Source organism: Trachinotus anak, unplaced genomic scaffold (assembly GCF_046630095.1).
Source record: "Trachinotus anak isolate AG129_WGS33_773 ecotype Australia unplaced genomic scaffold, CSIRO_AGI_Tana_v1 ptg000008l, whole genome shotgun sequence".
NCBI classification, from domain to species: domain Eukaryota; kingdom Metazoa; phylum Chordata; class Actinopteri; order Carangiformes; family Carangidae; genus Trachinotus; species Trachinotus anak.
In genome coordinates this window covers 28,017,709-28,031,039 of record NW_027273859.1, presented here as the reverse complement: position 1 = coordinate 28,031,039, position 13,331 = coordinate 28,017,709, and the positions used below count along the sequence as shown (strand labels likewise).

General features: G+C 40.3%; 1 long non-coding RNA gene across 4 annotated transcripts in view; it reads right to left on the bottom strand.

Moving 5' to 3' along the window:
• LOC139624671 (uncharacterized) overlaps window positions 1-12,187 on the bottom strand; it is a 73,720-nt gene extending 61,533 nt beyond the window's left edge. For 2 of the 4 annotated variants that reach the window (XR_011691714.1, XR_011691715.1), the window contains exons 1-2: window positions 11,779-12,187; window positions 10,413-10,550 (exon numbers count right to left, since the gene is read on the bottom strand). This is a non-coding gene — a long non-coding RNA (uncharacterized lncRNA). The remainder of the gene's footprint in view (window positions 1-10,412; window positions 10,551-11,778) is intronic. The other 2 variants (XR_011691716.1, XR_011691717.1) reach the window with 1 other exon arrangement.
• Between the last annotated feature and the right edge of the window lie 1,144 nt (window positions 12,188-13,331).

Below are 13,331 nucleotides of genomic sequence, written 5' to 3'. Positions count from 1 at the left end.
GGTGGGCACCAATGGATTCCAATCAAACTGTGACGACGGCTGCTAATGTAAAATATAAAAATGTGCTGCACTCAGCTTCTTGTTTCTTTTGTTCCCATTAACTAAGCTCCAGCAGTGGTGTTGCATTTACCCTGACCCTAGATGTAGGTTTAAATCATTACTATGCTGCTGCAAAGAGACAATTATTTGAATGAAAATACCGGTCCCTACTTTGATAAGAGGGACAGGAAATGAGAGAGTGTATACTGTAGTGTGAGTAGGACAGTCTGACATATGTCTGTCAGTAAGACTGTTCTTATGTTCTTACTCTCGCCGTATCCACATGGCGGTGACCGTGGATGCATTAACACACCAAAACTTTCACTAGTTGAGTTTTAAATAAATCCTTCTGTTAATTTTCTGGCCGTCTGTCCCTCATCTGCAGTCACCGGGAGCGGCAATGTGCCTCTCCATCCCAGCAGGGTAAACCTCTCAGAAGCAATATGTAATTAAACTCAGAGAGCATATTCTTTAATCCTAAAGGCTATTATAGATTTATGGTCAGTGCATTGTCTGAGCTCCGCAATGGCTTTTCCTCACTGCACTTTTGTGGATACCGTGAGCCCATATATGTTCTTAAATGGGTAGATAAAGGTTTTGTAACCCTTTTAAATCTGGTTTCATAATGGGAGTGCTACAATGGCTTACTGCCCTCGTGGGGTAATACGTCGGCTTTTTGTATTTGGCCTGGGATGGATAGAAAAGCTTAGAAAGGATAGAGGAATCTGTAATTATAATGCATCGGCCATCATCAATGACATATTTTTGAACCCATTTCCAGTCACATTAGAAACAAGAGGAGCTGTACATGTGAAATTGTAATTATGGTATTTTCATTTTTAGCTCCAGGGGATTAAAGTATTGAGTATGTTTAATTGTAAGTGTTCTACATTTGAGAACAGTGGAGTGCTGATTAAGAGTGACGTATCCCCACGACAGGATGCTTTGAAATGCCATGAATACTTAACTTAATTGCTACTTTTATTTGCAGTATTTTGATATATCTCTATTCTCTGGCTCTGTGGGGAACTTCTGATGTGGTGTTTCCCTTGTGCCCTAATAAGCATTGGTGGAAGAGGGTTTTTCTCTCTGCTTTTTTTTTTTCTGTTTTGATTCGATTTGATTTCCTGTTTTTAAGACCATTTATAAAAAGCATCATAAAACTCACTTGTTTTCATCTTTTTCTTGATCTTGTAATTTTATATTTTGCTTCCTTGTGTTCTTAAAGTTGTCTAGATATGAAGTGATATCTAAACAAAGTTTTCTTCTTTACATCATGAAAACCTGGGTGGCAAAATGTGACACATGGCTTTTCTGAGAGAACTGCGAGGCTGTTTGGTAGATGCTTCCGACTTAAAGGAGCTATTTGAAAGTTTTGCTATTGCTACATAGCTGACATTAGCATTAACAGCTGTTTACTTACCAATCTAGAAGAAACAATGCAAGTTCAGCATCAAACTTCTCTTGTCTATGACATCTTTTCTTCTACTGAAGTTAGCATGCTAACCAGCCACCCCCTGGCCTGTGACTGTAGCCTCCAATGTGCTCTGCAGACGTGACGCTGCTCAGAGGGCATATTATAACCTCATGTAAACCCAACGATGGCAGAAGCTCAATCGACAATCACCACCACCTGCTTCAGGCAGGAAACCACGTTCGACGGCAGAGAAAACTTACAAATAGCCCCTTTAAGAAGATGATGCCAAAATGCAGAATCAACACTGTCCTCTTCAAAAACAATTAGGCTTACACTCTGCCTTGTGTTGAGAGCAACCCTCTTCTCTCAGTGTCAGTGATCTAACCTTCACTCTGAGGCAGCAGATAAGAAAACACTGCAGTGCACTGACTATATATTTTGTCATCCAGATTAAAAAGGTATTTATTGGCCCAAATTACAGAGACTTAGATTTGTTCTGTCTGTTAGCTGTCTGTAAAATGTTGTTTGGATAATTAACCAGAACAATTATGTCTGATAAACTAGCGACTTGTGAGTTCACACAAATTTACTTAACAAGCCCTGGTTGTCTGAGCTGCACCACAGTTAATGTTTCCTCTGTTAATTGGACAAAAGGTGTGATCACAAACTTTATGTGCCACAAACAAACAGTGACTTTTTGTCTTTTCCGAGCAGCAGTTGGAGCCTTTCGTCCTTCTCTGTCACACACACACACACACACACACAACTGAAAATCATCAGGTCCTGGTGCCTCAATGATAATGTATTCTCTCTTATTTGACTTTTTAATGGGCTTTCACCTAATTATCATCACATGGTTCCTCAGATGTGTGCTGGAGAGGGAACTCAGGAGTCAGGGAACAAAAGGAGGTCAGATTTGGAGGTGTTGGCACATGGCCTGATCCGCTCCAGTAGCCCCCTCTGCCCATTTTTTGCGCGATGATAAATTTTCCCCTTGAACATGATGTCAATATGTTGATGTGCCTTCCTTTATTAAGATACCATCCAACTGATAACAAGTCCTGCTGTGTGTTACCAACATAAATAATTAGAACAGAGACCAAGGAACGGCAGGTGGCTTTTGGCACAAAGAAATAATCATACTTGATGTGGAAAATAAAGTAAAAGGACCCATCTGTTCACGGCGGGGGGAGGCGAAAAAACACGTTAACATATTGTCAGTAACATTATGAAATACACAGTTAGTAATTTAGTCATGGCACATGGCTCCGGACACTTGTTTTAAATAATCTAACAGAAGTGAGCCAGGGCCCTGCTTCGAGGCTTCAAATGAAGCGCACACTTGCACGCTCATGACTTGTCCACCGGCCATTTTGTCACATGCACTGCCAATTATTTACTCAAAGGGTCGATGAAGGAAGCGGAAGCAAAGACATGTAAGGCTAAAATAAGCAGATTTGATTTGAGATCAGCCAAAAGCAGCAGTGGAAGGGAAGTGCTGAACCCTGAACCTCTCTGTCCATCCAACACTGATTCAACACCCAAGCTCTTCATGGTCTCCTGGCTCACAGTCCATGACCTGATATTTATTCAACCGACTAACTTTTAGCTGTAACATTGTATTCGATGAAATTCAATTCACTTTTATTTGTATAGCACCAAATCATGACATACATTATCCCAAGGCACTTTACAGGGTAAAATACAATAGTATAGAGAGAAATGCAACAGTTCTCACAGTGAGTGAGCGTCTCCATGATGTCATCTTCTTTAAAGACAGCAAGTGAAGCCAGTGTAGACGCACAAGCTTTAATATTTGATAGATTTGTCCTGTAATTGTGACTGATATCCCGGGATGTTTGGAAAAAATATTTTTTACATGTCAAAAGTTACAGGGAATTTCCTGGAAACACATCTAGGAAGCATAGACAGACTACGAGACAGTGACCCAGTAAAAGTCCCCCTCCTTCACACCAGAGCAGCCGCTCACCACCCTCATTGCTCGCAGTTGTTGTGCATCATTTTCTGTTCTTTTCTGTGGGTGGCCCTTGCTCTCAGGTTACTCTACAGTTTTGTTGTTGACCGAAAATGGCACCTGAACTCTCTGTACCCTAGTCTTCCGTAGCCACACATCCATTGCAGTTTTGCACAAAATTGTTTTTTTTAAAGTCAACAAAACACAATTGCAAATGGTCTGATCTGAATAGCCACTGAAGTATTTAATCAAAGGTGATGAGGGCATCTGGTGCACATGATGACAGAAAGGCAAACCTCTTATACCTGGCAGCAGCCACATATCTGGGATATTTGGGAGATAACAGTTTGCATTGTTTTCTGGATGTCATGTGATTTAAATGCAGAAAGTGTTTCCATTTCACTTGAAGTATTGCTCTGTTGAATTTGTCTGAAAAACCGCCTCATGTGAGCATATATGTTTTTAGTTTGCACTTCAAATTGCCCATTAAGCAAGTTAATGGAAACACAATTTTAGATCAAATCAGACAGATGTTAGACAGACGAGCAGATACTCAATCGGACTATTACTCCCCTCCAAGAAATGGTAGGAAAAGATTCTTCAAACAGGGGTTCTAGCTTTGGTGACCCCTGATCCCCTCTGGACCAGCGCTCTATAGGCCTGTACAATGATCCATCCATCCTAGGAGAGACGGCAGATTTTCATGTATTACCAATAATTCAACTGTGCAGCCTTCAACTGACTCGTCTGTTAGTGTATGTTCAGAATAAATTTAAGCCATGACAAATGTTACATCTGTATGCACCCAGGCTCCGCCGCCATCTTGGATATACTGGAGACACAAATTACCAAAATGAAGAGGCTGTCTAGGATGGCCACTTGAACCAATCAAAGTTCAAGAAGCCTCCTGTCAAGAGCTTCTCAACTGTCATGAGGAAGCACCAGCGCATTAAGGCCACTGCAGGGGGCCGCACTGATATAATTTCATCCTTTTCTGTTGTGCACCAACAGGTTCATCTGTGGAAAGCCGTGCTGCAAATCAGATAAATTTACTTGCTTGTTTGAGATGATCAGTTTAATGTTCACTGGTGTGTAGAATCATCCTTGGTATATAAATGAGATGATTAAAGGCTGCAGGGCTTCCCCCGCTCAGGGAGTAGAGCAGTCGCCTCCGAACGCAGCGGTGCTTCCACTATGAAACTAAACTTCAGCTGGCATCTTTCCAAAGGTTTTTCTCTGTGAGTCTGCATAAAGACGCAGTCATTTCAGCCCGAGAACACTGCAGCCTGCAGTCAGACCTCTGATTAACACACCTCTGCAGATCACAAGCTCAGTGTGGACTGTAGGGACAGAAGCCACGCCTCAGGTTTCATGTATATGTCTCTGCAGTGTAGTTAATACATCCATAGTGTAAATATGAGGTAAACAAATCATATCTGCTACTCCACTGGATGTGTTGTATCGGTCTAACATCAAAACTAGCAGAGGTTCAGTTCATTTCTCTTATTTAAAGCTGAGGTACATTCATCCTCATTAGTGTTTGACTCAGGGTAAAAAGGTGGCAGTTCTCTGCACCAGCAGCAGGATTTTATAATTGGTTGTGTTTTATTTTCAGCTTTAAAATGGGTCACTGAAAAGAATATGAATGTTCATTTGATGTTGCATGGAGAAATAAAGGTTTTCAAAACTGTTGGAGTAATAAAAGTGAACAGGATTGTGTAACAGCAGAAAGGCTGCAACTTTAAAGGGATAATCAACGCTGTCAATACTTCCATGGACCTTGTGTCATAGCTTCATTTTAGGCAACTTTTAGGTAGAGCTGCAATGATTTGTCCATTATTCAATTTGTTGATTGAAAAAAAAACTGTTTACAACTATTTTAATAATTGAATAAGAATAAGTAAACAGTAAACTCAGTAAACTAGTTTCTCAAATGTGAGGATTTCCTGCTTTTCTTTGCACTGTATGGATTGTGGACTGGTGGTTGGTCAAAATCACTTTGGGCTCTCTGAAAGCACAATTTTTTAAAGCTATTTTTTGGGCATTTTCTAATGCCTGTATTTGAAAGACAGGAAATGCAGAGACAGGGGGGATGATATACCCCTTTCTAATTTTTTTGATATTTTATAGAATAAATGATTAATGAATTAACTTAGAATTAAACCCTCTCTTCCTTAAAGTTTTTTAGACATGCAGCTCTCCTCACTTTATTGTTTTAATTTAACAATACATTCATCTCAAGGCTCTTTCCAGTCTAGTTTCAATTAAAGCCGACTTGTTCAAGGCAGACAAAACACTGAGGTGCAACAGCAGCAAAATGGGAAAAAAAAAAAAAAAAAAAAAAAAAAAAAACCCACACCACCAACACGTGTCCCCTAAACTGGCTGCCGCCGTATCCCTCGCAGGGAAACATTATTCCTAATAAAACTCTTTAATAAATACTTCAGGTCCTTGGAGAGTTCCTTGAACCTGAAAGGAAACACTGTCTATACCCAGGAGCAAAGAAGGCCATTATAGCTTGTAGGGGAAGATTTAATAGGTGTCATAATTTATCATGTAAACCGAAAAGTGTTTCTTAATTAAGTGCGGACGTTAATGAATTTTTTAATTTGATCCCTGTAAGTACTTTGCCATGCTAATTGCAATATTCCACACATTAGTTATCGGCTATTGCCCTTGGCTATTTGCTGTCGCAAGGAAGGGACCCCCTTTATTCCCCACTCAGCTTAAGTTCATTAACACAGTGTGAACCTCCAGAACAAACTTCAGGGGCTGTACTGTGCATAAGTATGTTTGTATCTGGGTCTTACCTTCTGATCAGCAAACAGCAAATCTGATTCTTTTCACACTGTCAGGACTGACAGAGGTTTGGATTTACTGGTGTGAATGTTTTTTTGGTTTTTTTTGGATTGGTAAAACACAATCAGTTGTATTTCTTTGTGCTTTGAGCATCTGCTAGCTCATAATGTCACATCCCTGCACCTCAGACTGAAATTGTAGATGAGAGTAATCACTGAGTGAGCTATTTAGAATGACTAATGTGAGTCGGGCTCAGTCTTGATGACTGCCTTTGTATCCAAAGTCTCGCTATCACCGGTGGCAGGCTCATATTGTTCGGCGCAATTAATCTGTTTGAGAAACATAATAATGGAGTTGCCAACTGCTGCCTGTGCTAGTATTTTATTAATCAACTGCAATTAGTGCAGTGCCGCTATGTCCTTAGGATGACTTTACTTCACTTGCAGGGGGAAAGCGGCGCCAACACAACAGTGCACTCAGCAGTGAGGAGCACTATTCGCTGCTGCAGAGATCACAGATGCACTCAGACAAACATAAAGTAGCGACAATGTGGGGAATTATCATCAGCCAATAACCAAATGCTGGCGCGTTTTGGCTGTGGCTGGTGAGTTTGTCTACTTTATCACCGACTTCAGTGAACAACAGACGCCATTCTGAGGTTGACTTACGCTGTAAAACTCCAGCTGGCTGCTGAGTTTTAGAGTTTCAGCGTCGCTGTCGTCTGTGGATGTAACAGCTTCACATCCCACAGTGCAGTTTAGCGACACACAACAGCTTAGAAACATAATGAGATAATGATACTGAGACACAGGACCACTGGGCCTATACACCTTACAGCCATTTTGGATGGACAAGCGACCGCACTGTTGGTGAAGCTGCTGATTTCATGGTGTCAATACTGAATCTAAACCTAATTGGAACCAACTTGCACTTTCACTTTGCATTGAAATCTAATCACCCCATGCATATAAAAGCTCTTGCCTACAATGATGCTGAACTGTTATTCAGTTCATGTTACTTTATGGTGATTTTGAAAAAAAGGCAACTGAAAAAAGAATTTTCTTAAAAAGCAACAGATCATGTGACAGGAAGTACAGGACCTTTTATGGATTACTGCTTCCCCTCAGTTGTGAGTAAAAACACTCAGGACGTGTTATTTCCTCCACCTGCACCTCTGAGGTTTGCTGATTCTGTGGAATTGTTTAAAAAGCAGCTACACACTTATCTGTCTCCGTCTTATCTTTTACAGGCTTTCAGGTAATCGGTGCGTACCAGGTCACGTTGTGTTTTTTCTGTTTTATGTATGCAAACCTGATGCTTATGGCTCTGTAAAACACTCTGTGTCTGTGTCTGTGTAAAGTGCTATATAGATAAACTTTACTTACTTAATTACTCACTGTTTTATCAGTATCAAAGCTACTGAAATAGATTTGAGAGGAAAGGGTAAATTTCAGAAGGCGGTGAGGTATTTCTAAGCAATCAATATACACTAATGTAAAATAATAAAGTTTTTCAAACTAAACTAATACAAACACTTCTGAGGGACCATTATTCCAGTATATTATTCTGCACAATGCTGCAGCGAGTTTCTCCTGCCTTCACCTCCCTTGCAGCACAGTCACGGTTAAGATGGATTTGCTAAGCCCTTTAATTTAGCCAAAGCCAAAGGAACACAAGGCCATTAACACAAATTTTGTCCTCAAACCACACCCCCTTTTGTGTCATGACATTCAAGCTTAATGGAGAGCTCAGCAAAGGCAAACGCTTCCCCATAAATGTTTCATGAAGTAATTCCACCCATATGAAGAAACTCAGAAAAAAATCTGTTGACATTATCCCACCGCTGTTGTTGGAGCATCTGCAGAGGAAATGTATTTAATATTCACAGGCCGTCTTACACTCTGACATTAGCCGAGGAAGATAATCCCTCAAAGATTAAATTAAATGTAGGCTGGAGTGTTTAGTGCTGCTATTGTTTTCATTAGTGCAAAAAGGAATTGTACTCGCTGCGTATGATATTAAATTGTGCTTCTGGGTGAGTACTTGACATCCATACCCCCCCACCCCTCCACCCCACCCCCACCCCCTCTGATAAAACATAATGTCATTCAGGGTCCATAATCTCCAAGCAGCAGGTAAGCATTATAGTTTTTAACTACACTTAGCGGTTACTAAATATGCATTTGTGGTATTAAAATAAATCTTCTGTTGAGATAAAAGCAGAAGGTGCACTACACTCCCTGGCTGCTACAAGCCATTTGCTCATCTTCACTTCAGAGAGGTGAAGGGGGGTTGGGGGTTGGGGGGGGGGGGGGGGGGGGGGGGTAAAGAGGTGGTGGCGTTGGATTGTGACAATGATAATAATGCATTTTACTATTTATTCAAGCATTCAGATGTTCTCTGTTGCAAGGGCTTTTTGGGGAAATGTCAACAGGTTGCAGGAAAGCAACATCTGCGAATGTTGATTAATTATGGTTTGACAGATGTTACTGAATGTCTGCTGGAGTCTGGGATTTGAGAAAACAGTAGAAAGCCTCGTCCAATCCTGTTATCCACAGCGAACAAGCTGGGTTACACATGGACATCAAAAACTGTGTTTTCCATCAGTAAATGTGGAAATTTCGGTATGCTTCAATAAATAACATGGGACTAGATTTAATATTATCAGCCACTATGATTATTAAAGCTCCATCCAGTCTAAAGGTAGATGTCCACGTTTTTTTATTATAAAGCAGGTCTAGGTTCTATATTAATACTGTGAAAGTATCAAAGCCTCAGTCCACACAGGAATGCACACAGCCTGTATTCAGAAACTAAGCCTTAAAATGAGCCGTCAGGACTTCTGGAACTTTGTGATGTCACAACAAAGCAGTCAGTTTAAATATTTGAATAACTACAATGGCAGTGCAGGCTGTGTGTTGTTTGAGTGCTCTGACAATCAACTTTCTTTCCACGTCAACATCCAAAGTTTTCATCCTGATATTAAAGATCATGAAGGACAAAAATGAGCCTCAGTTCTTACCATTCTTCCTAACTAAAAGGTTCTCTAAGGACATTTTAAAAAGCCACAACAAAACCAATGACTAAGACAAATTTGCTCTATAAAAACAGCCCAAAAACCATGTCCTTCCCTTCCTCCTGAAGACGCTCACTAAAGGCTTTCTACTGAGGACACAAAACGTCTTGATTGACATCTGTGAGAAAGATCAAGGTGCTGCACTGCAGGCCAGTTTCAAGGTGTACACAGAGCTTTGATAGTTTGTCCCTGAGTGGTCACGCCACCAAACTTAAAAAGGATCCATGGCATTCAAAGCAGGTCAGACCACGTAGGTGACTGACTACAGTCACATTTCACACTTGTTTGTTTCTGTATGTCAACTAATTATTTTGTCACTTAGTAAGCAACAGATTTTACCCCACAGTAACAGTCACTGCTCGACTGCCATAACCTTGTCCTATTTTAAATTTTCAGAGAACGATGTTTTCAGTGGCCATTAAAAACAATACTTTGACAGCAGTATACTTTCTAGAACTTGTGTTTTATCTCTGTGCAGCAAGAATTTTTCTTACTTAAGTCCCCATGCAGTGCTGTCATAAATTAAAATGAATCTAGTGATGCTGATGAGTGAGCAGGTGAAGAGGAGGGTGTAACAAGAGAAAAGTATTCGCAGGATAAAAACACTGTTCCCCCTGCAACAAGGTCAATGATGGAAGCTATAAATTCAACTTATCTGTTACAGTATTTTGATATTTTTAGATTTATACTCATCTTGGTAAAGTAATGGTGCTTCCTTCTTTTTATTTAAGGCCCATCTTATTAAAAAATGTAATTTGATATTCTACATTTGGTATTTTATTGTTATTATCTTCGTATTGCTTGTTGACTCAGCACCTGATCTGAGCTGCAACTGCAATTTTGTTGTTGCAATAAAACTTGAACCTGTTTATATCTGAATGATTTGCAACATAAGTCATTAGGCTTCCTCAGTGACACAGTCGCTTCGATAACAGGTACCTAGTTGCAGTCTAACTTTGCTTCCCTTTCAACATCTTTAAGTTGACCCTGAAAACTGGGGCCAAACTCTTGTGGGCTCTCGTGTTTCAGCCAGCCAAACACATCACCTTCACATTTTACACTAACCTCATTATTTTCTATTAGAAAACTGTGTGGGTGAGCCTCACCTTGGGCCAGTCAACTTTTGGTAGTCCAGGCGAAGTTGTAGATAGTCCATCCCTGCACCAGGGTTGGCCTCAGGATCCCTGACACAGAGGGCTGCCCCATCTTTCACCCTGGCGTGGCTGATCAAGCTGTTCCAACAACTGGAAGACATCACAAGTTAAACACTCATTATTTTAATTTGATGCTAATCATGTGTTAATGAGACTAATCCTCGCAATGATTCAGGTAATTTGCTTAATGGCTGCCTAGAGTCCAGATTACAGCAATCAGTCACGTTTGATAAGACGTCTGTTGCGGGGCAGGAGGAGGGAAACTCGGTGGAGGAGAGGAGGACAGGGAACAGGTGAAGGCCAGCAGGCCTCTGGGAGAGTGAAGACATGCTAGTTCACCAACCCTCTCACCTTTGAGCCGTTAATGTCTCGGTTCTGCATCAGGGGGGAGAGCTTTTTGATATCTCCCCTCAATCATCACTTCACACGCCATTCACCATCCCCACCAATCTGGATGCTGAACAGGCTCCTCCTCAGAGCAGTCACACAAGTCATCTAATGAAATGCATGAGTGGAAAGTCCTAGTCCCCCAAATAGGACATCAAATTACCACCGATGTCCATCGGTTGTGCTCAGTTTACACTCAGTTCCTATAGAAACGTCCACAGACTCATCAGGCTTTATCATCATAAACTGCATGATTAACTACAACCACACTGTTCTGCTATTTGAAACTGCTCGGACACATACAGCGTTTCCTTTCCTGTGAAATATGGAGGAGATATATTTATTTATTGTTTTAATGTTGATTTCTTCCACATCTTTTAATCAATACTATTGATAGGTAAATCATTCTGCAGTAATTTCACATTACATTGCGCCTCTTTTTACCCAAATATGAAAAACTCACTGAGACACATTTTCTTCACATTATTTAATAACTCAACTGAATTAAAAAAAATATTGATTTTCATACTGCTGTTTTTAAAAACATTTCAACACTCAGATATATTCTGAACTCAGTAATCTCACTGCTTGAATTGAGTTTTTCTGGGCAAAGAAACAAGCTAGTTTCACAAAGTGCAAGTTAGCTATTAAATTTAACCTTGACTGACAACAATGAAACAACAAATGCATTTTAAAAGGATAGATGCCTTTTTCCATTCACACTGCAGCCTCTGTTTTCATTATGAGATGGTGAAAGCTCTGTTGTGTAGCTAACAAGCTGCTTTACCAAGCTAGTCTGGCTAGTTTGAAGCTGAGCTAGCTAGGCTAACTAACCGAGGCTAACTAGCTAAACACTGGGTGCGGCTACATAGAGTTTTTCCTTTAGTACCAATAATGTTAGCGTCACAATATGATTTCGTTCCTGTCTTACCTCTCAACCTCTGGCTTCAGGGTTTAGTCCAGGCTTTACATGAGGTTATAGTTTGGCTGGAGCTTTTAAAAGATTGTCAGCTACCACAACACTAGCTAAAGGAGGGGGCGGGGCTTCTCATTTAACTGGCTGGGAAAACTCCCACTTCCTGGAGACACTAAGTCAATATCCTGGGTAATTTTGCCTTCTGACCATTTGAATTTATCTTAATTGCTAATTTTTGCCATTATAATGTTTTTTTTTTTGTTTGTTTGTTTTTTTTGTTGTTTTTTTGGGGTATTTTTAACAATTTGGTTAAAAAGGTGTGTTTCAGAAGTGTGCTTGTTTGATGTGCAGGTGTCTCAGCCAATGAAAGCCAGGTGTGGTTGCTGCTTGCGCACCGCACCCACCTCAGCAGCACCAGTCGGCACCTCTTTATCCAAATAAAACTTTTTCTTGCTCCATCAACTGCCAACATGGCACCAACTTAAAATACAGTTTATTTTAAATGTGTCAGAGCTGAAAATTAAGATGTGTTTGGGAGTGGATTTGACTGACAGGGCTCTCAGCCAATAGTGTGCCTTGGCTCCACCATCTTCCCTCAAATGATGATTTTCAGGCAGAAGGCTGAACAAACCAAACATGATCATTACATTAAAATGATTATGCCTATGAAACAACCTTGTTTCCTAGAAATTCAGTTACATAACAGTGATGAGGGGGTATGTTCAATCTCAAAATGGTGTGCACCGTTTTGCTGCTGTTTCCATGTTGAACAACATGTTTCCCTGAAGTGGTGTGAAGCTGTGCAACAGACTTTCAGGTATGTTTGTGTATAAACGCTGGTATTAAAAGGTAGCACATATGCCTATCACAGCGCACCATCATTTCTGTTTCAGTAATCAGAATTTTGTCATTACAATGTATATCATGAAATTTTGTTATTAATTTACATATTTGACAAGTCACAAAAAATTTATACTGAACATACAGTACAATACCAGCAAAATATTCACAGACAACCTATTAAATACTTGCAGTGACTTAATCAATATAAACTTTTTTATGTTCAGTCTCACAGTGCTCGGTTAATACTGGGGAAAGACCGTGGTCTGATTTAAAACGTAGAATTACAGATGGACCCCTGGTGGGAGGACACATTGTCCACAGATAAGTCCATCCTGAGAAGAGGAGGGAATGAGTGAGCTCCCTCTCTGACTCGGATCAAGCAGGGGATGCTACGCCCCTGACAAATGGCCACAGCATAATGACCTGTGTGTGCTAACAAACATAAATCGCTTTCTCTTGCATTTTTACTGTCGTCAAAACAAATGCTCATTAGCCTTTTATGAGGGATTGTGTGAATAATAAATAGATCCTAATTACCCCCCTATCACAAATGCAAATGTGTGAATTAAAAGCAACGGGTAGTAAAACAATAGAGCTACTGTCTGGCCTAATATTATATGTACAGTCCCTGAGTTATAGAGCAATTAATGGTTTAAATGAATTTTCATCCAGTTTCTTTGTATTGTTGTATCTACAGATTGTTCTGTCGTCTATTCTGCTCCCGC